A 22,843-nucleotide genomic window follows, 5' to 3' on the forward strand; every position below is an offset into this window, starting at 1 on the left:
GTGTCCCCGCTGACTATACCTGCGGGATGTGCACCCAACTCCAGCTCCTCAGAGACCGTGTTAGGGAACTGGAGCTGGAGCTGGATGAATTTCAGATCATCTGGGAGGCAGAAGGAGTAATAGAGAAGAGTTACAGGGAGGTAGCCACATCCAAGGTACAGGACAAGAGTAGCTGGGTTACAGTCAGGGGAAAGAAAACGAACGGGCAGACAGTGCAGGGATCCCTCGTGGCCGTTCCCCTTCAAAACAAGTATACCGTTTTGGATGCTGTTGGGGAGGGATGACCTACCGGGGGAAGGCCCTAGCGGTCAGGTCTCTGGCACTGAGTCTGGCTCTGTGGCTCAGAAGGGAAGGGAGGGAGAGTAGAAAAGCAATAGTGATAGGAGACTCAATGGTTAGGGGAATAGATGGGAGATTCTGTGGTCGCGAGCGAGACTCCAGGAAAAATGTTGCCTCCCGGCTGCCAGTGCCAGGGATGTCTCGGAGCCTGTCTTCAGGATTCTTAAGGGGGAGGGGAGCAACCAGAAGTCGTGGTGCACATAGGCACCACCAACATAGCTCAGAAAAGGGATGAGGATCTAAAAAGTGATTTTAGGGAGTTAGGTTGGAAGCTAAAGATCAGGACAAGCAGAGTAGTGATCCCAGGATTGCTACCGGTGTCACGTGCAAGTGAGGCAAGGAACAGAGAGCGAGTGCAGCTGAACACGTGGCTGCAGGGCTGGTGCAGGAGGGAAGGCTTCAGATATGTGGATCATTGGGATATCTTCTGGGGAAGGTGGGACCTGTACATGAAGGATGGATTGCACCTAAACTGGAGGGGTACCAATACCCTGGGTGCGAGGTTTGCGAGAGCTCTTCGGGAGGGTTTAAACTAGTTTGGCAGGGGGATGGGAACCAGAGCTATGGATCAGAGGATACGGTAGCTATTGAACAGGCAGAAATAGTATGCAGCAAGTCTGTGAGGAAGGATAGACAGTAGATGGGGCAAAGTTGCACTCGGTGGAATGGGTTAAAGTGTGTCTGTTTCAATGCAAGGAGTGTCAGGAATAAGGGAGATGAACGTAGAGCATGGATCAGTACTTGGAACTACGATGTTGTGGCCATTACGGAGACATGGATTTCACAGGGGCAGGAATGGTTGTTAGATGTTCCGGGGTTTAGATGTTTTCAGAAGAATAGGGAGGGAGGTAAAAGAGGAGGGGGAGTGGCACTGTTAATTAGGGAGTGCAGCACAGCTGCAGAAAAGGAGGTAGTCGAGGAGGGTTTGTCTACTGAGTCCGTATGGGTGGAAGTCAGAAACAAGAAAGGAGCAGTCACTTTATGAAATGAAATGAAATGAAAAATGAATGAAAATCGCTTATTGTCACAAGTAGGCTTCAAATGAAGTTACTGTGAAAAGCCCCTAGTAGCCACATTCCGGCGCCTGTTCGGGGAGGCTGGTACGGGAATGGTATTGGGCTGGTATTGGGAGTTTTCTATAGACCCCCCAATAGCAGCAGAGAGATAGGGGAACAGATTGGGCGGCAGATCTTGGAAAAATGCAGAAGTAACAGAGTTGTTGACATGGGTGACTTCAACTTCCCTAATATTGACTGGAACCTCCTTAGTGCAAAAGGTTTGGATGGAGCAGATTTTGTCAGGTGTGTACAGCAAGGATTCCTGACTCAATATGTAGATAGGCCGACTACGGGGGAGGCCATATTGGACTTGGTGCTCGGCAACGGACCAGGCCAGGTGTCAGATGTCTCGATGGGAGAGCATTTCGGTGACAGTGACCACAACTCCTTGACCTTTACCATAGTCATAGAGAGGGATAGGAGCACACAGTTTGGGTAGGTATTTAATTGGGGGAGGGGAAATTATTCTGCTATTAGACAGGAGCTGAGGAGCATAAAGTGGGAACAATTGTTCTTGGGGAAATGCCCAACAGTAATGTGGGGATTGTTTAATGGGCACTTGCTGCGAGTGCTGGGTAGTTTTGTCCCACTGAGACGAGGAAGGAATGGGAAGGTGAAGGAGCCTTGGATGACAAGAGAAGTGGAGCTTCTAGTCAAGAGGAAGAACGAAGCTTACGTAAGGTTGAGGAAGCAAGGATCTGACTCGGCTCTGGAGGGTTACAAGGCAACCAGGAAGGAACTCAAAAATGGACTTCGGAGAGCCAGAAGGGGGCATGAAAAAGCCCTGGCGGGAAGGATTAGGGAAAACCCCAAGGCATTCTACACTTACGTGAGAAATAAGAGGATGATCAGAGTGAGAGTAGGGCCGATCAAGGATAGTGGAGGGAACTTGTGCCTAGAGTCTGAGGAGATGGGGAGGCCCTAAATGAATACTTTGCTTCAGTATTCACTGGAGTGAGGGACCTTGTTGCTCATGAGAACAGTGTGAACCAGGTTAATAGGCTTGAACAGGTTGATAATAAGAAGGAGGATGTGCTGGAAATTTTGAAAAGCATCAGGATAGATATGTCCCCAGGGCCTGACGGGATAAACCCAAGGTTACTACGGGAGGCGAGGGAGGAGTTTGCTGCGCCGTTGGCGATGATCTTTGCATCCTCACTCTCCACTGGAGTATTACTGGATGACTGGAGGGAGGTGAATGTTGTTCCCCTGTTCAAGAAAAGGAATCGGGAAATCCCTGGGAATTACAGACCCATCAGTCTTAGGTCTGTGGTGAGCAAAATATTGGAAAGGATTTTGAGAGATAGGATTGATGATTATTTAGAAAAACATAGTTTGATTAAAGATAGTCAGCATGGCTTTGTGAGGGCAGGTCATGCCTCACAAGCCTCATTGAATTCTTCGAGGATGTGACAGGATGTGACACATTGGTGAAGGTCGGGCAGTGGATGTGGTGTATATGGATTTCAGTAACGCATTTGATAAGCTTTCTCATTTAGAAAGTTAGGGGGCATGGGTACAGGGAAACTTGGCTGTCTGGATACAGAATTGGCTGAAAGAAGACAGCGAGTGGTAGTGGATGGAAAGCATTTCGCCTAGAGGTCGATGACCAGTGGTGTCATAGAACATAGAACAGTACAGCACAGAACAGGCCCATCGGCCCTCGATGTTGTGCCGAGCAATCATCACCCCACTCAAACCCACGCATCCACCCTATACCCGTAACCCAACAACCCCCCCCCCACCCCACTTTTTAGGACACTACGGGCAATTTAGCATGGCCAATCCACCTAACCCGCACATCTTTGGACTGTGGGAGGAAACCGGAGCACCCGGAGGAAACCCACGCAGACACGGGGAGGACGTGCAGACTCCGCACAGACAGTGACCCAGCCGGGAATCGAACCTGGGACCCTGGAGCTGTGAAGCATTTATGCTAACCACCATGCTACCGTGCTGTCCCGCAAGGATCTGTTCTGGGACCTCTGCTCTTTGTGGTTTTTATAAATGACTTGGATGAGGAAGTGGAAGGGTGGGTTAGTAAGTTTGCCGATGACACGAAGGTTGGTGGAGTTGTAGATAGTGTTGAGGGTTGTTGCAGGTTATAACAGGACATTGACAGGATGCAGAGCTGGGCTGAGAAGTGGCAGATGGAGTTCAACCTCGATAAATGTGAAGTGATTCATTTTGGAAGGTTGGATTTGAATGCTGAATACAGGGTTAAAGGCAGGATTCCTGGAAGTGTGGAGGAACAGAGGGATCTTGGGGTCCACGTACATAGATCCCTCAAAGTTGCCACCCAGGTTGATAGGGTTGTTAAGAAGGCGTATGGCGTGTTGGCTTTCATTAACAGGGGGATTGAGTTTAAGAGCCGCGAGGTTTTGCTGCTGCTTTATAAAACTAATTAGACGACACTTGGAATATTGTGTCCAGTTCTGGTCGCCTCATTATAGGAAGGATGTGGATGCTTTGTCGAGGGTTCAGAGGAGATTTACCAGGATGCTGCCTGGACTGGAGGGCATGTCTTATGAAGAAAGGCTGAGGGCTTTTCTCACTGGAGCGAAGAAGGCAGAGAGGTGACTTGATGGAGGTGAACAAGGTGATGAGAGGCATGGATAGAGTGGATAGCCAGAGACTTTTCCCCAGGGTGGAAATAGCTGTCACGAGGGGACATCACTTTAAGATGATTGGAGGAAGGTATAGGGGAGATGTCAGAGGTCGGTTCTTTACACAGAGAGTGGTGGGTGTGTGGAATGCACTGTCAGCAGAGGTGGTGGAGTCAGAGTCATTAGGGACATTTAAGCGACTCTTGGACAGGCACATGGACAGCAGTAAATTGAAGGGGTGTCCGTTAGGTTAATCTTAGATTAGGATAGTAAGAAGTCTTACAACAGGTTAAAGTCCAACAGGTTTGTTTCAAACACGAGCTTTCGGAGCACTTTAGATTAGGATAAATGGTCGGCACAACATTGAGGGCTGAAGGGCCTGTACTGTGCTGTACTGTTCTCTGTTCTATGCAGTATCCCAGTGGTGTAGAATTAACAAAAATAACTTTGGTTTCCCCCAATTCCAACACTCCTGAATGTTGAAAGTTTCCTTTCTGCTGTGGCCCTGAGCTGCTCACGTGTGTTAGTTCTGCCCTCACAGTTCTGACATCAATCAAACGGAACTGAGGAGGGAAAGAAAGTGTGATGCAGAGAGAGAGAGAGAGAGGGGGGGAGCAGCTGCAGTCAGACCACACTGAGACCTGCACAAAGTCTGGCAGCATTTCTCAGACCAGGTAAGGGATTAACACCATTACTTTATCCACTTTGAACGGCTTTCTAGATTATTCATGGCGTTACATCATTGAATCATTGCCCGGGGGGTCCTTTTTGTCAACTCTCCATTTCTTTGTGCCTCTCAGACTGAAGGGTGGGAATGGAATTGTGCTGGGTTTAAACAGCCCAGCGTCTCCCACCGAGGCAGGAGGGATGCTGTGGTCTTTAATCAGCAAATGATCGGGGCAGAGAATTTCACCCATTAATCTCCATCCTAGTCGAAGCTAATTCGCGTATTTAAACAGAAAGGCAGCGAGAAATTCCCTCAACCTCCCATCGAGTGAGAGCCTTATTCTGGGGGGAGAGCGAGAGAGAGAAAGGGAAACCCAGGGAGAGGGGAGGAAGGGAGAGGGGAGCCAGAGAGAGAGAGGAAGGGTGGCAGGGAGCGAGCTACAGACAGAGATCCCAGACACAGGGAGAAACACGACCAGGGACACCGAGGAGCAGAGAGCCGAAGATGTTCAGAGTGGGAAAGAAAGACTTGCATTTCTGTAGCACCTTTCACAACCCCTGGACGCCTCACTGCCGGTAAAGTCGTTTCTGAAATGTGAGGCAGCCAGATTGGACTCGCCACTTTTGAGGAGACTGGAGATAATTCCCCAGCGCTTCGAAAATAGTGGCCATGGGATGCTCCACTTCCACTTGAGACGCCCAGTTAGTGCCACATCCCAGAGGGCAGGAACCTCCTCCGCTCCAGCACTCCCTCAATCCTGCACTGGAAAGTCAGCCTGGATAATGAAAAATGAAATGAAAATCGCTTATTGTCACGAGTAGGCTTCAATGAAGTTACTGTGAAAAGCCCCTAGTCGCCACATTCCGGCGCCTGTTCGGGGATCGAACCGTGCTGCTGGCCTGCTTGGTCTGCTTTCAAAGCCAACGATTTAGCCCAGTGAGCTAAACCAGCCCCTGAGGCTCAAACCTCCAGAGTGGGACTTGACCCCAGCACCTCTGATTTTGGAAGTCAGCCACTGAGCTAAGGAAGTCAGACACAGAGACGTGCTGACCGACACACACATTCACAGTAATGCACACACTAGCGCCAACAAGCTAACAAACCAGCACAAACTAACACACACACAGTGCTCTTGCTCACGAGCCAGTGATGCCCACTGGAAAGTGGGATATCGTCCTTCCCTTGTTTTCCCTAGAAGGCATTGAGTTAACCCCGTATTGTGGGGCTGCTGTCATTTATAGTCCAGACCAGGTCAGGACAGCAGGGGGCAGCACCGTAGCACAGTGGTTAGTGCCTCACAGCACCAGGAACTGGATTTTATTCCGGGCTTGGGTGACTGTGTGGAGTCTGCACGTTCTCCCTGTGTCTGCGTGGGTTTCCTCCGGGTGCTCCGGTTTCCTCCCACAAGTCCTGAAAGACAAGGTGAATTGGACATTCTGAATTCCCCCTCCATGTACCCGAACAGTCGCCGGAATGTGGCGACAAGGGGCCTTTCACAGTAACTTCATGGCAGTGTTAATGTAAGCCTACTTGTGACTAGAATAAACATTATTATTACATGCATGGCCGCACATGTCTTAAAGGGACCTCGCAGTGCAGCAAGCAGGCCACACACAGCAAACAGGAGTTAAATTTGTGCCTTGTGGATGGTGCACAGGCTTTGGGGAGTCAGGAGTTGAGGTATTCCCTGCAGATTCCCAGCCTCTGACCGATGGTCCTTGCCTGGTGTCACTCCACAAATGACCAGATTTACAGACTGGAATTTCACAACTAATCCTGGGGGGATTTGAACTCACCGCCTCTGGAACATCCTGCACTCTCTCTGCGCCATGTGGAGCATAGGGTAAGGTACAGCAATTTTACATAAGGGGCCAGAGAGAAGTTGAGTATCTCAAGGTCTCCGGAATGTGAAGGGGTGAAAGCTGTACAGAGCAGTCATTAAACCCCACCTTAAGGGCTGCACTACCCTTTGCTCAGGAAGGATAGATCGACCTTGAAGAGGCTGCAGCACAAATTCACCAGTATGATACCAGGTATAACAGGGGCTGGTTTAGCTCAAACAGGGGCTGGTTTAGCTCACTCGGCTAGATCGCTGGCTTTTAAAGCAGACCAAGCAGGCCAGCAGCACAGGTTCGATTCCCGTACCAGCCTCCCCGGACAGGCGCTGGAATGTGGCGACTAGGGGCTTTTCACAGTAACTTCATTGAAGCCTGCTCGTGACAATAAGCGATTTTCATTTTTCATTTCATTCAAAGGGACAGATTGAATATCCTATTTTGTATTTTCATATATCGCCTGACTCCTCCTCTGCCTCAGTTCATCAGCTGCTGATGACCATCCCAGCGCTGCCAGTTGTGTTTACAGTTTTGGGCAGCACGGTAGCATTGTGGCTAGCACAATTGCTTCACGGCTCCAGGGTCCCAGGTTCGATTCCCCGTTGGGTCACTGTCTGTGCGGAGTCTGCACGTCCTCCCCGTGTCTGCGTGGGTTTCCTCCGGGTGCTCCGGTTTCCTCCCACAGTCCAAGGATGTGCAGGTTAGGTGGATTGGCCATGATAAATTGCCCTTAGTGTCCAAAATTGCCCTTTGTGTTGGTGGGGTTGCTGAGTTGTAGGCATGGAGTGGCGGTGTTGACCTTGGGTAGGGTTCTCTTTCCAGGAGCCGGTGCAGACACGATGGGCCGAGTGGCCTCCTTCTGCACTGTAAATTCTATGAAAAATTCAATGATAAGACATAGGAGCAGAATTAGGCCACTCGGCCCATTGAGTCTGCTCCACCATTCAATCATGGCTGATATTTTTCCCATCCCCATTCTCCTGCCTTCTCCCCAAAACCCCTGATCCCCTTATTAATCAAGAACCTATCAATCTCTGTCTTAAAGACACTCAGTGATTTGGCCTCCACAGCCTTCAGTGGCAAAGAGTTCCAAAGATTCACTACCCTCTGGCTGAAGAAATTCCTCCTCATCTCTGTTTTAAAAGATCGTCCCTTCAGTTTGAGGCTGTGCCGTCTGGTTCTAGTTTTTCCTACAAGTGGAAACATCCTCTCCACATCCACTCTATCCAGGCCTCACAGTATCCTGTAAGTTTCAATGAGATTTCTCTCTCCCCCCCCCTCACCCCACCCCCCAGCCTTCTAAACTCAGAGATCTCAACTGCTCCTCATACGAAAAGTTCTTCATTCCAGGGATCATTCTTGTGAACCTCCTCTGGACCCTTTCCAAGGCCAGCACATCCTTCCTTAGATATGATTCCCAAACTGCTCACAATACTCCAAATGGGGTCTGACCAGAACCTTATACATCTTGTATTCTAGCCCTCTCGACATGAATGCTAACATTGCATTTGCCTTCCTAACTGCCGACTGAACCTGCACATTAACCTTAAGAGAATCGTGAACAAGGACTCCCAAGTCCCTTTGTGCTTCTGATTTCCTAAGCCTTTTTCCATTTAAAAAATAGTTTATAGAACATAGAACAGTACAGCACAGAACAGGCCCTTCAGCCCTCGATGTTGTGCCGAGCAATGATCACCCTACTTAAACCCACGTAACCCGTATACCCGTAACCCAACAATCCCCCCATTAACCTTACACTACGGGCAATTTAGCATGGCCAATCCACCTAACCCGCACATCTTTGGACTGTGGGAGGAAACTGGAGCACCCGGAGGAAACCCACGCACACACGGGGAGGACGTGCAGACTCCACACAGACAGTGACCCAGCCGGGAATCGAACCTGGGACCCTGGAGCTGTGAAGCATTGATGCTAACCACCATGCTACCGTGAGGCCCTAATGTATCCATTCTTCCTACGAAAGTGCATAACCTCACACTTTTCCACATTGTATTCCATCTGCCCTCCTTTGCCCACTCTCCTAGCCTGTCTAAGTCCTTCTGCAGACCCCCTGCTTCCTCTCCTAGCCTGTCTCTCTGCATGTCTTTGAAACCCTCATCCATGCATTTATTTTCTCCCGACTGAACTCTTCCAATGCCCTCCTGGCTGGCCACATTCCACCCTCCATAAACCTGAGATCATCCAAACCTCTGCTCCCGTGTCCCCTGATCTACACAGGCTCCTGGTTGAACGATGCCTTGATTTAAAAATTCTCACCCTTGCTTTCAAATCCCTCCACGCCCTTGCCCATCTTTGTATACTTCTCCAGCCCCACAGCCCTGTGAGATATGTGCATTCACCTCATTCTCGCATCTTCAGCATCCCTGGGTTTCAATCACTTCACGTGGTCGCACGTTCAGCTGCCGAGATCCTCTGCTCTGGAATTCCTTCCCTACACGTCTCCGTCTCTCTTTCCTTAAAACCCACATCTTTGACAATGCTTTTGGTCATCCGTCCGACCTAATATCTCCTTATGTGACTCAGTGCCAACTTTTGTTTTATAACTCTCCTGTGAAGACCTTTGGGGTGTTTCGTTATGTTAAAGATGCTATATAAATATAGGTCATTGTTGTTTTGTTGTGAATATAGAGGACAAAAAGGTGATCTGTTGAGGTGCTGATTGGTCACTAAGGGCAATTTATCACGGCCAATCCACCTAACCTGCACGTCTTCGGACTGTGGGAGGAAACCGGAGCACCTGGAGGAAACCCACGCAGACACGGGGAGAACGTGCAGACTCCGCACAGACAGTGACCCAGCGGGGAATCGAACCTGGGACCCTGGCGCTGTGAAGCCACAGTGCTATTCACTTCTGCTACTGTGCTGCCCGGAACTTGCTGTCAAATGGAGTGGTAGGGTATAAATTTTGAATAGCTGGCAGCTCACCACCACCTTGTCAAGGGCAATTAGGGATGGGTAACAATTGCTGCTCTCGCCAGCGATGCCCACATCCTGTGAAATAAGTTTATAAAAGCCAGAGGGGCAGGAAGTGTTTTTCTATTACGCACCCAGTTGTGCTTTTTGAATGGATGATGGAAGCAGATTTAATAGTAACTTTCAAAGGAGAATTGGATAAACACTCTTGCGAGGAGGCAGCAATGGACAGAATGGCCTCTTTCTGTGCTGTACGTTCCTGAGGCATCGAACCGAGGCCACATTTGCTGTGTCCGGTGTTTGGAAAACATGGATGGCAAATGAATGCAGAGGAGGGAATTTCCTCCAGTGTCCTGTCCAACATTCCTCCCTCAGCCAACACCAATCAAAGAGCTAGGGCAGGAATGATGGGCCAAATGGCCACATTATGAGTTGTATTATTCCATGATTTAATGATGTATTCAATGGGAGGCTTTATGCATTGATGAGGTAAAGGGAGAGAGCTGTCTGGGGAGAGGTAATTAGAGTGGGACGAGGCTACCATGCAGGATAGGCAGAGACCAGGGGCTTGTTTCCATGCTGCAGACTTGAAGGAAATCCCTGGGGACGCAGGTTAACAGGGAGGGAAGTCAGGGGAGGTTTCCACCAAGGGTGAAATTGGAATCAGGACAGAAGTACCCAGGGAATATGCTGTGGAGAGCAGTGTAAATGAGTGAAACAGTGGCTGAGGGGCTGGAATGTTCCATTACTGCATGACGTTGGAGCATAGGCAGCTCCTTGTTTTGGTAACTGTGTTGACATTAGCAAGCACGCACACAGTCAGCCACTCAACAGGAGAGCTGACCAGTTTCTGCAGCAAAGGCTGATTTACCAACAGAGAGAACCCTGTCGATGGGACAGTGGAGAAGGAGCCACACTCTCCTCAAACATTATTCTTTCAGGATCAGGCCTGTAATAGTCTGGAGTTCCAGGAATATTTTAAACGCCTCTTTCACAGATCTGGCAAGGGCGTGATGGGCCTTCTTAGAATCACAGCACAGGAGAGCAGGAGGTTATTCCGCCCATCTTTTTAAAAATAAATTTAGAGTACCCAATTCATTTTTTTCCAATTAAGGGGCAATTTAGCGTGGCCAATCCACCTACCCTGCACACGAAATGAAAATTACTTATTGACACGAGTAGGCTTCAAATGAAGTTACTGTGAAAAGCCCCTAGTTGCCACATTCCTGCACCTGTTCGGGGAGGCTGTTACGGGAATTGAACCGTGCTGCTGGCCTGCTTGGTCTGCTTTCAAAGCCAGCGATTTAGCCCTGTCCTAAACAGCCCCTTTGGGTTGTGGGGGTGAAGGCCACGCAGACATGGGGAGAATGTGCAAACTCCACACGGACAGTGACCCAGAGCCGGGATCGAACCTGGGACCTCGGTGCTGTGAGGCAGCAGTGCTAACCACTGCACCACCGTGACGCCCCTCCAGCCCATCTTTTGAAGAGTAATTAAGTTAGTCCTGCTCTTTTCCCATATCCCGGTAATTTGCCGTATCGTTCTATGATAGGAATAGGAGTAGGCCAGTCAGCCCTCCTCCAATCCCGTACCATCAGTCAGTCAGACAACAGCTGACTTGGGCGCTTCTCATGGCGAATTATCCCACTTCCCACTGCTGGCCTCTGCTGGGTCTCTGGGTACTCCTGAAATTTGGTGATGTCTAGACCAGAGGGCAATGCGTAGTTTTGTAAAACACAAGACTGCTATCAGGTTAATGGGCTAGAGGGGCGTCACGGTGGCTCAGTGGGTTAGCCCTGCAGTCTCACAGCACCGAGGCCCCAGGTTCGATCCCGGCTCTGGGTCACTGCCCGTGTGGAATTTGCATATTCTCCCTGTGTGGGTTTCGCCGCCCAAAGATATGCAGGGTCGGTAGATTGGCCACACTAAATTGCCCCTTAATTTGGAAAAAATGAATTGGGCACACTAAAATTTATAAAAAATAAAAGTTACCGAGCTAGTACCTCAGAGAACTCAATTTCAGATCTCACCATGGCACTTTGAGAATTTGAAAGTAACTATGGGATAGCAGTGAAAGCAACTACAAGGTTTGAGGGTTGTCCTCAAAGCCCAACTGGTTCTGTGAACTGTGTGCGGATGGGCAGAAAATGCTCCATACAACTTCCCATGCTGTTGAAGAAATGACAGTGAGGAACTTTCGAAAGATTCAGGAACATGAACAGTCCTACAGACAGTGACAAGCTTCCACCTCCACAGCAATAGCATCCTGCGCACTAACCGTATCAGCAACCGACCCAGGCCTAAACTGAGGTGGCGAGGTTTGGACTGGGGTCCTTGATCGAGAAAGCCCAGAGGGATGAAGAGATACATACTGTAGAAGGCACAATCAAACAGAACAGGAGAACTCTTCTCATCATCCCTTGTGGTGAACATCCTATCGTACATTTGAAGGAACCAGATGTAGGGAACGGAGTAATTGAAGCCTGTGGTGTGGTGTTACCAGGGCAACCGGACAGCCACTCCGATACCTTCGATTTCAAGCAGCCTTGTAAACTCAATGCAACCTGCCAAACCTGGACATTCAAGTGAGTGATAGTTGGAAAATGCTGTACAACTGCGCAGACCCAATGATAGGTTGGTTCCTGCATGCATTTACTGCTGGTAGGCTCTCTAGTCATAGAATCATGGAAAAATTACAGCACAGAAGGCGACCATTTGGCCCATCTTGTCCATGCAGGCCCGAGGTCACCCAATTGCCCTTTCTAATCCCACCTTCCTGCACCTGACCCATAGCCCTGTAGCTGACAGCATTTAATAGAACAAAGAGCAAAGAAAAGTACAGCACAGGAACAGGCCCCTCGGCCCTCCAAGCCCGTGCCGACCATGCTGCCCGTCTAAACTAAAATCTTTTACACTATCTGGGTCTGTATCCCTCTATTCCCATCCTATTCATGTATTTGTCAAGATGCCCCTTAAATGTCACTATCGTCCCAGCTTCCACCATCTCCTCCAGCAGCGAGTTCCAGGCACCCACTACCCTCTGTGTAAAAAACTTACCTCGTACATCGCCTCTAAACCTTGCCCCTCGCCCCCTAGTAATTGACCCCTCTACCCTGGGGAAAAGCCTCTAAGTATCCACTCTGTCTATGCCCCTCATAATTTTGTAGACCTAATGTGCAGATCCAGATACTTTTTTAAAGTGTTTAGGGTCTCTGCCTCCACCACCAACTTGGGCAGTGAATTCCAGACACCCGCTACCCTCTGCATGAAAAAGTTCTTCCTCGTGTCTCCTCTACACCTTCTGCCACTTGTCTTGACCACTTGTCCCCGGTTCCAGAATTCTCCACCGAGGGAAACAATTTTATCCTGTCCGCTCTATCTCTTCCTCTCATAACTTTGTACACCTCAATTCAGTCACCCCTCAGCCTTCTTTGTTCCAAGGAAAAGAATCCCAACCTCTCCAATCTCTCCTCGTTGCTACACTTTTCCAGCCCTGGCAACATTCCTGTAAACCTCCTCTGCCCTCTCTCCAGAGCAATAACGTCTTTCCTGCCTGTAAACCTCCTCTGCTCCCTCTCCAGAGCAATGACGTCCTTCCTGTAATGTGGTGACCAGAACTGCACACAATACCCCAGTTGTGATCTTACCAGTGTTTTATACAATTCCAATATTATATCCTGACTTTTATATTCTATACCTCTGCCAATGAAGGAGAGCATTCCATTTGCTTTCTTAACAACCTTGTCTACTTGAACTGCTGCCTTTAGGGACCTGTGTACCTGTACATTAACATATCTCACTTCATCAACGCCTTTTAGTGTATTCCCATTTATCTCTGTAACTGTTTGACCTCCCTAAATGCTGACCTCACACTTCTCTGTGTTAAATTCCACCCTCCACTTTATCGCCCACTCCACCAACCCATCTGTATCATTTTAGCTATCCTCTATACTGTTGACAAATCGGCCAATCTTTCTGTTTTCTACAAATTTCCCAATCATGCTCCCCTTGTTCCCGTCCAAATTGTTAAACTATAATACAAACAGTAAGAGTCCCAACACTGAGTCCCTGTGGAACACCCCTTGAAAAAACTGTTCAATCGCAAGGGGAGCCATCGACCATTATCCATTACCATTGGTAAACGGACGAGCTGTAAAGAGTGGGGAAGTAAGGCTTGAAGATCTGTTTCAGGGCCTGGAGTGCAGGGCAGCGGAGTGGGTGTGTGGGGCCCAGGGCGAGGCAGCGGAGGCAACGGAGTGGGTGTCCGGGGCCCAGGCGAGGCAGCGAAGGCAGCGGAGTGGGTGTCCGGGGCCCAGGCGAGGCAGCGGAGTGGGTGTGGATGTGGGGACCAGGCGAGGCAGCGGAGTGGGTGTGTGGGGCACGGGCGAGGCAGCGGAGTGGGTGTCCGGGGCCCAGGCGAGGCAGTGGAGTGGGTGTGTGGGGCCCGGGCGAGGCAGCGGAGTGGGTGTGTGCGGACCAGGCGAGGCAGCGGAGTGGGTGTGTGGGGCACGGGCAAGGTAGCAGAGTGGGTGTGTGGGGCCCAGGGCGAGGCAGCAGAGTGGGTGTGTGGGGCCCGGGCGAGGCAGCGGAGTGGGTGTGCGGGGCACGGGCGAGGCAGCGGAGTGGGTGTGTGGGGCCCAGGCGAGGGAGCGGAGTGAGTGTGTGGGGCCCAGACGAGGCAGCGGAGTGGGTGTGTGGGGACCAGGTGAGGCAGTGGAGTGGGTGCGTGGGGCCCAGGCGAGGCAGCGGAGTGGGTGTGTGGGGCCCGGGCGAGGGAGCGGAGTGGGTGTGTGGGGCCCAGGGCGAGGCAGCGGAGTGGGTGTGTGGGGCCCAGACGAGGCAGTGGAGTGGGTGTGTGGGGCCCAGGCGAGGCAGCGCAGTGGGTGTGTGGGGACCAGGTGAGGCAGCGGAGTGGGTGCGTGGGGCACGGGCGAGGCAGCGGAGTGGGTGTGTGGGGCCCAGGCGAGGCAGCGCAGTGGGTGTGTGGGGACCAGGTGAGGCAGCGGAGTGGGTGCGTGGGGCCCAGGCGAGGCAGCGGAGTGGGTGTGTGGGGCCCAGGCGAGGCAGCGGAGTGGGTGCGTGGGGCCCAGGCGAGGCAGCGGAGTGGGTGTGTGGGGCCCGGGCGAGGCAGCGGAGTGGGTGTGTGGGGCCCAGGGCGAGGCAGCGGAGTGGGTGTGTGGGGCCCAGGCGAGGCAGCGGAGTGGGTGTGTGGGGCCCGGGCGAGGGAGCGGAGTGGGTGTGTGGGGCCCGGGCGAGGGAGCGGAGTGGGTGTGTGGGGCCCGGGCGAGGGAGCGGAGTGGGTGTGTGGGGCACGGGCGAGGCAGCGGAGTGGGTGTCCGGGGCCCAGACGAGGCAGCGGAGTGGGTGTCCGGGGCCCAGGCGAGGGAGCGGAGTGGGTGTGTGGGGACCAGGTGAGGCAGTGGAGTGGGTGTGTGGGGCCCAGACGAGGCAGCGGAGTGGGTGTGTGGGGCCCAGGCGAGGCAGCGGAGTGGGTGTGTGGGGCCCAGGGCGAGGCAGCGGAGTGGGTGTGGATGTGGGGACCAGACGAGGCAGCGGAGTGGGTGTGTGGGGCCCAGACGAGGCAGCGGAGTGGGTGTGTGGGGCACGGGCGAGGGAGCGGAGTGGGTGTGTGGGGCACGGGCGAGGCAGTGGAGTGGGTGTGTGGGGACCAGGCGAGGCAGTGGAGTGGGTGTGTGGAGCCCGGGCGAGGGAGCGGAGTGGGTGTGCGGGGACCAGGCGAGGCAGCGGAGTGGGTGTGTGGGTCCGGGCGAGGGAGCGGAGTGGGTGTGTGGGGCCCAGACGAGGCAGCGGAGTGGGTGTGTGGGGACCAGGCGAGGCAGCGGAGTGGGTGTGTGGGGCCCAGACGAGGCAGCGGAGTGGGTGTTGGTGTGGGGCCCAGGCGAGGGAGCGGAGTGGGTGTGTGGGGCCCGGGCGAGGCAGCGGAGTGGGTGTGTGGGGACCAGGCGAGGCAGCGGAGTGGGTGTGTGGGGCCCGGGCGAGGCAGCGGAGTGGGTGTGTGGGGACCAGGCGAGGCAGCGGAGTGGGTGTGTGGGGCCCGGGCGAGGCAGCGGAGTGGGTGTGTGGGGCACGGGCGAGGCAGCGGAGTGAGTGTGGATGTGGGGACCAGACGAGGCAGTGGAGTGGGTGTTGATGTGGGGACCAGACGAGGCAGCGGAGTGGGTGTGTGGGGCCCGGGCGAGGCAGCGGAGTGGGTGTGTGGGGCACGGGCGAGGCAGCGGAGTGGGTGTGTGGGGCCCGGGCGAGGCAGCGGAGTGGGTGTGTGGGGCCCAGACGAGGCAGTGGAGTGGGTGTGCGGGGCCCAGACGAGGCAGTGGAGTGGGTGTGGATGTGGGGACCAGACGAGGCAGCGGAGTGGGTGTGTGGGGCCCAGACGAGGCAGCGGAGTGGGTGTGTGGGGCCCAGACGAGGCAGTGGAGTGGGTGTGGATGTGGGGACCAGACGAGGCAGCGGAGTGGGTGTGTGGGGACCAGACGAGGCAGCGGAGTGGGTGTGCGGGGCCCAGGCGAGGCAGCGGAGTGGGTGTGGATGTGGGGACCAGACGAGGCAGCGGAGTGGGTGTGCGGGGCCCAGGCGAGGCAGCGGAGTGGGTGTGCGGGGCCCAGACGAGGCAGTGGACTGGCTGTGGATGTGGGGACCAGGCGAGGCAGCGGAGTGGGTGTGTGGGGCACGGGCGAGGCAGCGGAGTGGGTGTGCGGGGCCCAGACGAGGCAGTGGACTGGCTGTGGATGTGGGGACCAGACGAGGCAGCGGAGTGAGTGTGTGGGGTATGGGAGGTAGAGGCAGGGGCTCCGACCTAAATTTTAAATTCCTCTCTGGTCACAGAGGAGGTACCAGAGGACTGCAGGACTGCTAATGTGGTTCCACTTTTCAAGAAGGGTTCATAGAATAGAATTCCTACAGTCAGAGGGAGGCCATTCGGCCCATCGAGTTTGCAATAGCCCTTGGAAAGAGCACCCTACTTAAGCCCACACCTCCACCCTATCCCCGTAACCCAGTAACCCCCACCTAGCCTTTTGGATACTAAGGGGCAATTTAGCCAACCCACCTACCTGAACATCCACCACACAGACAATCACCTGAAGCTGTAATTGAACCAGGGTCCTGGCAAATTCCTTAAAATAGGTAAGGAATGTCTTCCACTTCCGATAGAACCCGTCAGCCGACCCCCTCACGGTGGAATTGACTGGCTTCAGATACAAGAAGGAGGACCAGTTTATGGCAAGACCTGAACATATATGTGTGATTGGCTGGCTCATTGGCCTTCTACCTCAGAGAAAGACCCTCCGCCTACTTTTGGTCAGGTGGGCCTGTGCTCCATCCTAAACTGGATTAGAGCAAGCTGCGTACACAGCCCCTCACTCCACACCTCATCGTCCACTCTCGACCCCCACTTCACCTCCACTCCATCCGCCATGTCCGAGTCCTCAGACACTATTCACTCATTAATAACAGACATGCTCCCTCTTCCGACCCCGCCAGCGAAAGTATCCTTTCCAACAGAGAATTCCGCGGTGTCTCGGGAAATGTTGGGAACGCCACCCACTCAAAATTCCTTATCTGGAGTTACCTGAACGAGTGCGTCAGCCCCCCCTCCCACCAACTCCAAGTTGGCAAACCGTCCCTCTGTAAACAAATCCCAACATTTCACCAGCCCCTTCCCTTCCTACACCCCAAGCACAATGCCCAATCTCCACGGTTCAAATAAATAATTGGCACAGATAGGGACCGGCTTCGACACGGCTCCAAGCTTAAAATGCCACCTGAATTGTCTCCATATCCTTAAAGTTTGCACGACCATCGGGTTCGAGGAGTAGCTAGCCAGAGAACACGGAAGTGAGGCCGTCACCAATGCTCCCAGACTAGGGCCGGGATTCTCCCCTACCCGGCGGGGCGGGGGGTCCCGGTGTAGCGGAGTGGTGCTAACCACTCCAGCATTGGGCCTCCCTAAAGGTGCGGAGTTCCTTTGGGGGCTAGGCCCGCGCCGGAGTGGTTGGCACCACGCCGACTGGCACCAAAACCGACGCCAACGGCCTTTGACGCCTGACGCCTGGCATCGGGGCTGGCCGAAAGGCCTTCGGCGATTCGCGCATGCGCCGGTGCGTCAGCTGCCGCTGACATCACCACCGGTGCATGCACGGTGGGGGGATTCTCTTCCACCTCCGCCATGGTGGAGGCCGTGGCAGCGGCGGAAGAAAAAGAGTGGCCCCACGGCACTGGCCCGCCTGCTGATCGGTGGGCCCCGATCGCGGGCCTGGCCACTGTGGGGGCACCCCCTGGGGTCCGATCGGCCCGCGCCCCCCCAGGACCCCGGGGGCCCGCTCACGCCGCCAATCCCGGCACCACCAGAGGTGGTTTAAACCACGGCGGCGGGATTGGCCTCTCAGCGGCAGGACTTCGGCCCCTCGCGGGCCGGAGAATCGCCGCGGGGGGCACGCCGATCGGCGCGGCGTGATTCCCGCCCCCCCGCCAATTCCCAGGTGGCGGAGAATTCCGGCCACGGCGGGGGCGGGATTTACGCCGGCCCCGGGCGATTCGTCCTAGATCTGCTACACGACCTCGCCTCTATCTGTCCCCGTACGGAATCTGGGTTACTGCGCCATCCTTCTCAGTGTTAGCCACCCAATAATAGTAAAGCAAATTTGGCAGTGCTCAGCCCCCCTCCCGACTAATGCTTTTTACTTTATTTTGGTACATGTGACAATAAATCAAATCAAATCAAGATAAGAAGACATTGAATCAAAAACAATAACCTTGGCAGAATATAAATTTTGATAGACTGGCCTCTGAGGTTAATAGGATAGTTAAGGCACACAGGACACTCGCCTGTACCAGTTGTGGCATAGATTGGGTGGGATTCTGTGCCACGCAACACCGCAAATGTGAAACATCGGGCGGAGAATCAGGCGCCTGACTAACATCGAGGTCTGTGCCCAGCACGGAACCGAACACCATGGTACCCCCCCCCCCCCCCCCCCCCCCCCCCCCCTCAGATCCTCGAGCTGCAAGCCATTCAGTCGTTTCCCACACGAGGCTGCGATTGACAGCCTCCACACACACAGCAGTCAGTCTGGTCATTCGTCTTCCCTCGCGGCTGCGTAACTCTGAGGTACTCTAACCACAATGCTTATCAACGTCAACCAAACAGTTAAGTGTCCCCTCAGCACTGAACTGGGAGTGTCAACCTGGATTGTGTGGCTCAAATCTCCCGAATGGGCCTTGGACACGCAACCTCCTGACTCTGAAGTGGGAGTATGATCATGGCTGACACAGAGCAGCGGTAGTGTGCAGATGGTGGCTGTCATAATATACACCAGTATATCATGGTGCAGACACACACTGATGGACACACACAGGGACCAATCAACATGTACAAACACTGCAGCCAATCACCAGTTAGAATACACACACGATAAAGGCAGAGGGCACCACGGTTCCCGCTCATTCTGGGTGCTGCCTCTCAGTGTAACAAGAACTCATCCAGCCCAGCACAGCCTCACAACACGTGCTGAGAGAATCAACTGGTTCGGACAAGGCTTAGGTCTCTAGTTTAAGTTAGCATCATTTAGACCCACAGTCATCGTGTGTTAGTTAGTTAGAAGTAGTTAATAAAATTGAGTTGAACCTTCATCAGTGTTGGAAGTGTCTGTTCATCTCTCAAGTCTACACTAGCCAACACTTCAGTGGCAAGATGTAAAGATGGGACAAGGGGTCTGTGATTTCAAATGAGACAACAGCACCACAAAGTGAGAACTTGTACAACAGTTTCTATTTGTGTTTTCTGCTTCTGAACTCGCTGAATCTACAGAGCCTCCTCCCGGGAGCTGCGAATCAGTGGGATCACTTGTTGTTTTTATCATCCTCTGATCCCTATTTGTAGATCGGATTACAAACTTTAAAAAACTTTTTTCCAATTAAGGGGCAATTTAGTGTGGCCAATCCTCCTGGGTTGTGGGGGTGAGGCCCACGCAAACATGGGGAGAATGTGCAAACTCCGGACAGACAGTGACCCGGGGCCGAGATCGAACCCGGGTCCTCGGTGCCGTGAGGCAGCAGTGCTAACCACTGCGCCGCCGTGCGCCCCCGATTGCAAATTTCTTTGTCAGCAGTGGGAGAGCCACCACTTCTTAAAATGACCTATCATCTTCTCGACTGGAATGGTATCCACTCAGACAGAGAGGGGGGAGAGGGGGGGGGGGGGGGGGGGGGGGGGGGGGCTGGGGAGTGGGGCAATCTACCTGAGAGACAGAGGCCATTACAATCTTGCCTCGGAAAGAAAATGCATCTGGGACGATATTTAATAGGCTCAATAACGAGACCCAGGTAAATGGTCCTCCGTCGTGGAAACTTGTACCCCACAAGCCCCACGTGGAGATCCATGAGTTATCCCTCATGATCTATTTGAGGGTTATCACATACAGGATACAGTCCGGAATAGCTGCTATCTTCGGATTTTCACGGTAACTTCATTGCAGTGTTAATGTAAGCCTGCTTGTGACACAAAGAGTATTATTGTTATTTGAAAAAGGCCAGAGGTGTCCAGTTCCCTAGATAATACGTAAACCTCAACCAACATCACTTGAAGTCAAAGATTAGGGGCGGGATTCTCCTCTACCTGGCGGGGCGGCCGTACCGGCGCCGAGAAGTGGCGTGAACCACTCCGGCGTCGGGCCGCCTGGAGGGTGCGGAATCCTCCCCACCTTCAGGGGCTAGGTCGGCGCCAGCGGGCTTGCGCCGCGCCAACCGGCGGCGAAGGGCCTCTGCCGGCCGGCGCGTGTTGGCGCACGCGCGGAGGCACCAGGGTGTGCTGGCGTCATCCCAGCGCATGCGCAGGGGGTTCTCCTCCGCGCCGGCCATGGCGGAGGTTGACAGCAGCCGGCGCGGAGGGAAAGAGTGCCCCCACGGCACAAACCTGCCCGCGGATCAGTGGGCCCCGATCGCGGGCCAGGCCACCGTAGGCCCCCCCCCCCGGGGGGAAGATCCCCCCGCCCCTCCCACCCCCTCCTGAGGACCCTGCAGGCCGCCCGGTACGGACCTGGTTTGATTTACGCCGGCGGCTCCGGCCGAAAATGGGCGGTCGCTCGGCCCATTGCGGGGCGGAGGATCGCCGGGGAGGCTGCTGCCAGCGGCCGCCGACCGGTGCGGCGGGATTCCCAAATCCCTGGCGCCGGAGAATTCGGCAGCCGCCGGCGGGGGGGGGGGGGGGGGGGGGGGATTCGGCAGCCGGCGGCGGGGCGGGATATAGCAGCCGGTGGGGGTGGTCGGAGAATCCTGCCCTAGCTGTCCATTATTAAAACGCTGGTTAGGCCTCAGATGGAGTTTGATTCCGAGCGCCTCATTTTAGAAAGGACGTCAAGGCCTTGGAGGGGATGCAGGAGGGATTCCATGGAATATTTCCCGGGAGAAGCTGAGGAACCTTGAGCAGAAACGGTGAAGAGATTTGATAGAAATGTTCAAAATGCCGTGGGATTTTGAGGGTGTAGATAGGGAGCTGGCTTCACGAGGGGGAGGGTCAGTAACCGGAAAAGACAGATTTGAATTCTTTGGCAGTGGAACCAGTGGACAGGTGAAATAAAATAAAAATGCCTTTTTACGCAGCAAGTTGTCGTGATCTAATAAGCGGTGTCTGAAAGAGTTACAGAGACCTGGAGAGGAAGAGAGAAAAGGAGACCGTTTTATAGGGAGGCGGCAAGGGGCAGATAGAGACAGAGAGAGGCAGAGAAAGACTAACCCAGTAGCTGACAGAGTAACACAGTGTGAACAGGCTGCTTGCTGGGTGCAAGTTCACTGGGTACTTTCAGAAGAAAATTGGGGACAGTTCCTGATATTTGCAGAGGAAGCAGCAGGAGAGGGGCTTTGCGAGAATTATCCAAATAGTTTCTGTGACCCTGATGCGACCATCAGCTAGAACTGTGCCTGCCTGCGACTGCTCTGCACTGAGAGCCACCTGCAGGGCAGCAGATCTATATACCTCCCCCGAGGGGGCGGAGCCAGGGACGGAGCCCACAAGGGCGCCAACATGATACAACGCAGTGTAACACAATACAGTGGTCCAAAGGTGGAGCCCACGAGGGCAACAACATATTCATAGATTTACATAGAATTTACAGTGCAGAAGGAGGCCATTCAGCCCATCGAGTCCGCACCGGCTCTTGGAAAGAGCACCCTACCCGAGGTCAACACATCCACCCTATCCCCATAACCCAGTAACCCCACTCAACACTAAGGGCAATTTTGGACACTAAGGGCAATTTATCATGGCCAATCCACCTAACCTGCACATCTTTGGACTGTGGGAGGAAACCGGAGCACCCGGAGGAAACCCACGCACACACGGGGAGGATGTGCAGACTCCGCACAGACAGTGACCCAAGCCGGAATCGAACTTGGGACCCTGGAGCTGTGAAGCAATTGTGCTATCCACAATGCTACCGTGCTGCAATACAGTGGTGAATGGTTGCTGTAATACATTCACCACATTCACCACCTGTTAAAAAAGTCCAGCGGGGGTGAAGTGTCCGGCGCCTTGATCGTGCGCTGCGATCGCCTGAATTCTGGTCTCGATGCGGGCACGGGTGTTGACTCCGGGAGCCACGGGTGTTGAACTCATCGATGCGGGCACGGGTGTTGAACTCATCGATGCGGGCACGGGTGTTGAACTCGTCGCTGCGGGCACGGGTGTTGAACTCATCGATGCGGGCACGGGTGTTGAACTCATCGATGCGGGCACGGGTGTTGAACTCATCGATGCGGGCACGGGTGTTGAACTCATCGATGCGGGCACGGGTGTTGAACTCATCGATGCGGGCACGGGTGTTGAACTCATCGATGCGGGCACGGGTGTTGAACTCATCGATGCGGGCACGGGTGTTGAACTCATCGATGCGGGCACGGGTGTTGAACTCATCGATGCGGGCACGGGTGTTGAACTCATCGATGCGGGCACGGGTGTTGAACTCATCGATGCGGGCACGGGTGTTGACTCCGGGAGCGTGTCTTCTGGAGCTTCATCCCTGTCGGTCGGCGATGGGGGGGGAAGGGGTGTAGGAGGGGGTGTATAGGCCATGCAGGGGCAGGGGTGCTATTCGGTGTAGGTTGGGGGGGTAGGTGATGGTTGTAGGGGATCCTGCGGGTGCCAGGTCCCAGAGGGAGATCGTATCTTGTCGGCTGTTGTGGTGCATACTGGGGGTTGGCTTGAAGGAGCTGGACCCTCTCCACCACGGGGTCGGACTAATGGCTCCTCACGTGTTTTCCGAGGAGTACGGGCCGCGGTATTGTCAGCCAGGCCGGAAGCGCGAACCTGTAGGTGGATTTCCTCGGGAAAACAAACAAGTGGTCATAAGGGGTCTCGTTCGTGGCTGTACAGAGGAGCGCCCGATGGAGTGG

General features: G+C 53.9%; 1 protein-coding gene across 1 annotated transcript in view; it reads left to right on the forward strand.

Moving 5' to 3' along the window:
• The first annotated feature begins 4,603 nt into the window (after positions 1–4,603).
• Positions 4,604–22,843, forward strand: part of loxl3b (lysyl oxidase-like 3b) — a 145,073-nt gene continuing 126,833 nt past the window's right edge. The window contains exon 1 of the mRNA XM_038792936.1: positions 4,604–4,677. The gene's annotated coding sequence lies outside the window, so the exon portion shown is untranslated. The remainder of the gene's footprint in view (positions 4,678–22,843) is intronic.

This window comes from Scyliorhinus canicula, chromosome 3 (assembly GCF_902713615.1).
Source record: "Scyliorhinus canicula chromosome 3, sScyCan1.1, whole genome shotgun sequence".
In the NCBI taxonomy this organism is placed as follows: domain Eukaryota; kingdom Metazoa; phylum Chordata; class Chondrichthyes; order Carcharhiniformes; family Scyliorhinidae; genus Scyliorhinus; species Scyliorhinus canicula.